The sequence below is a fragment of the Myotis brandtii genome, unplaced genomic scaffold (assembly GCF_000412655.1).
Source record: "Myotis brandtii unplaced genomic scaffold, ASM41265v1 scaffold259, whole genome shotgun sequence".
In the NCBI taxonomy this organism is placed as follows: domain Eukaryota; kingdom Metazoa; phylum Chordata; class Mammalia; order Chiroptera; family Vespertilionidae; genus Myotis; species Myotis brandtii.
The window spans coordinates 481487-485248 of NW_005359840.1; the positions used below are offsets into that span (position 1 = coordinate 481487).

The 3762-nt window shown below is 34.7% G+C and overlaps 1 protein-coding gene across 3 annotated transcripts in view; it reads left to right on the forward strand.

Annotated features, from left to right (window-relative positions):
* The first annotated feature begins 283 nt into the window (after positions 1-283).
* FAM133A (family with sequence similarity 133, member A) overlaps positions 284-3762 on the forward strand; it is a 64135-nt gene continuing 60656 nt past the window's right edge. For 2 of the 3 annotated variants that reach the window (XM_005868007.2, XM_005868009.2), the window contains exons 1-2: positions 284-529; positions 1148-1217. The gene's annotated coding sequence lies outside the window, so the exon portion shown is untranslated. Of the gene's footprint in view, positions 530-662; positions 738-1147; positions 1218-3762 lie in introns of those variants that run through there. The other variant, XM_005868008.2, reaches the window with a different exon arrangement.

Genomic DNA, 3762 nt, shown 5'->3' on the forward strand with positions numbered 1-3762 from the left:
GGAGACCTGTGCGAGAGCAGCGGTGACAACGCTCTCTCGGCTGCCGCAGCGGCGGACAGAGGCGTGAGGCAGCTGGATGGTGCAGTGTGAGACCCCGAGATCTCTCCAATGTTTTGATCGCAATCCCCCTCCCCTTTCAGTTCTACCTCCCGTTAATTTAGTTCCCAGTGTTCCTTTAGCTGGCACCTCATTTGCTGGGCATGCTTGATTGACAATAGCTAAGCCCAATGAATGACCAAACACTACTCCCCCCTCCAGGCTCCGCCCACCTTCCCAGACGCTCCTCGGTAGCTGAGGCACACACCCCTGGAAGACGTTTTTCCCCCTCAAAATTCTATCTTTATAGTTTTAGAATTTAAAAAGAAAAGCTTAGATAAGTGGTAAAAATACTAGCCATTGTTTCTAACAGGGGAAGAGGAGTGTCCTCCCGTCTGCTCATCCAGAACTCCTGTCTGGCCTCTCACAAAAACCTGTTTTTAAACAATTGGATGAAAATACTCCAAATGGCATCATTGGGCAGTGTGATTATGTATGCTTTTTAAAATCTCTTTATCGAAATATTCTATGAGCATGTATTTTTACACTGAAAATAAAGGGGCAGTCGTTTATTGGCAAAGGAGGGAGGGGCTAGAAAGCAGGCATATTGCATTCCACGTAGCAGTTTTAATAAGTGCTGTCTGTGATGTCTGGCAAGCCTGGTTTATATCCATCTACAAGGTTTTCGAACCCATGTTGACGTGAGTCAGTTACACCATTTTTACTATATTTCTCTTTTTAAGCTGGCATATAATATACCCAACCTTGCTGATGACTTGCCTCGTAGCCTTTCTCAATGCTTACAACAGCCTTGTAGATAAAATAAAAGAGTATTCATTGTTAGGTAGTATTATTTAAAGGCAGACTGTTTGCTCTATACTTTTTTTGCAGCAGTTTTTAATTCCAGGAACAGCAGGATGGGAGGGGGGATTTGTGCTAGTGAAAGCGCATCCTCGATCAGGGTATACTTTACAATGTCTTCTGCCACCAATTTCCTTCTAACATTGTGAATGCTAGCCAAACTGTAGTATGATTTACAAATTCATTAATATGTGAATAAACTTTTGCAAAATGAACTTTAAAAACAGGTATGTGTTATTTTTATTTACAGGATTCTTTTCTGCTACAGAACAACTCCTTTGGTACAACCCAAAAGACCAGTGTTTACTTTTCATTGAAAGGTAAGGAACATATTTTAGCCCATTTTTATGAATGACAAAAATTACCTTTCTGTATATGAATAAAATTTCACAGGATATCATCTTTTAAAGACTTAATTGGAAGATATTTTGATATTTCTATGGAAGCAGAAAAGTCCACAGAGGTGATTTGATATACTGATATAGAAAATAACCTAATTACTCACATTCACTATCTAAACCTGCTCACAGAATACAAGTAGTAAATAAAAAAAGTGTTGAATTATTCATTTCAAATGAGTAAAAATATTAAAGTTAGATTAACCTTTGTGTTATTTTTTATTATAGGATTTGTGCTTTGTCATTTAGTCATCATAAGTTAGGGAATACTTTTATTTTCTATTTTGTAAGTGAATTTTATTGCTTATTTCTGATTGTCAAAGTATAGAAGCATTTAAAAATATATAATATAAAAAATTTCAATGATAGTAAAAATGCAGTCTTAGCAACCAAATGATAAACATTGTTAGCATTTTGATGCATTTCCTTCCAGAAATATCTTTGTACAAATACACACCAGCCTATTTAGATATGCTGTTTTATCTATGTGACATCACATTAAATTTTGCAATCAGCGCATTTATCAATTAATATCAGCTATATTTTCATGGTAAATGAGCAACATCTTATTTTAAAATAGATTCATATTCCATGGAAATATTTACCTCAATTTATTTGACCAGAGTCCTGTTGTAAGGCAGATACTTCCCACACCATCTCTCCACTAACATACATATTTTTTTCCTGTTATTAAAAATATTTAATTCTGCATACTTACTACACAGGCTTGTAACAATTAGTCATAGGATGAATTCCTAGAGATAGGAGTGCTAGAATAAATTGTACACTCATTTTGTCTTTGATACATATTGCCAAACTTTTCTACAGAAAAGTTATCTCAACTTACAGTCACAGCAAGAATGCATATGAGCTAATTTATTTAGTCATTCAGCTAATATATTTTTGTGGCTACCATGTGCCAGTCGCATGTGGTAGAAGATGGTGATATAATGGTGAATAAAATTTACTATGTGTGTATCCTTTCATTTCATACTTTTACTCAAAACATATACTATGGAAATCAGTGCGATTATGCCACGAATATTGTTCTATAACTTATTCTTATTTAAATGATGAATATCTATTTTAATGACTGCTCTTATATTTTATAGTACTTTAATGGTTTAAAATACATGTTAAATTTTGTAACATCAGGAATTAGTATTTTGTAATAAGTACTGAGTTACATATATATATATATATATATATGTGTGTGTGTATATATATATGTGTGTTTGTGTGTGTGTGTGTGTGTGTATTAGCCAGCATATATATATTATAATTTTCTTGGTGCCATTTATTTTATAATCTTATTGTCATACACTTATTTGAAAAATATCACTTTTATCATATTAACTGAATTGCTTGGTTTTGTTTCTGAATTTTCTTTTTTTATTTGTTGGCCATAATGTTTTTGCAAACAATTATTGAGGCATTTTTTACTAACTTTATATTTTGTCAAAATTATATACATTGGAAAAAGTCAGATAGTACATTGAAATTCACATAAGAAATTAAAAGATACTCAAAACAGCCCTGACTGGTGTGGCTCAGTTGGTTGGAGCTTCCCATGCACCGAAGTGTTGCCAGTTCAATTCCTGTCAGGGCATATGCATAGGTTGTGGATTCAATGTTTGTCTCATACATCAGTGTTTCTCTCTCTCTCTCTCTCTTCCTCTCTCTCCCCCCCCCACCCCTCTCTCTAAAATCAGTAAAACATTTCTTGGGATGAGGATTAAAATAAAGTAATTCAAAAGACACAGAGAGGAGATCATTATTCACATTTTTAATGAATATCTCCAAATTAACTTTTTATTATTATGTATTTGTATTTCCTAGATTCGTGATAAGATTAAATGTCTTTCTATATGTTTATTGCTTATTTTAGCATTGCCTTTTCATACCCATTGCTTGTTTATCACTGAAATAATAAAGAAATTAATTGATGGTGAAATCCTATAGGTAAAATAATTTTGGCCTTGATTTCAGGCAATTGTGACTCTTAGAAAATACCCTTTCTAACTTAATGATATTTGACAAATATTGCCCAATTACAGCTTTCATTTTAAAATCTACTCAGAGAGTTGTTTAGATGCTTTTCAAGGATTAGTACTTAATCACTTAAACTGATACAGAAAAGTTTGGAGTGGAACAGAAAATAAAAAGAGACAAAAACTTGTGAAAACCTCATACAAAGATCTACACTAATAAAAGAGAAACATGGTAATTGGCTTACGACTGCTACCCTTCCCATTGGCTAATCAGGGAGATATGTAAATTAACTGACAGCCAAGATGGCGGCTGGCAGCCAGGCAGCTTAAAGCGAACATGAATGGCGGCTGGCCAGGCAGCTTAAAGCAAACATGAGGCTTGCTTCCTTCATTGAAGGAGGAAGCCAACAGTTCCCTGCCTGCGCTGCCCACCACCGAGCTGGCAGTTTGAAACTTTGTAACACTTTCAGCCGGCC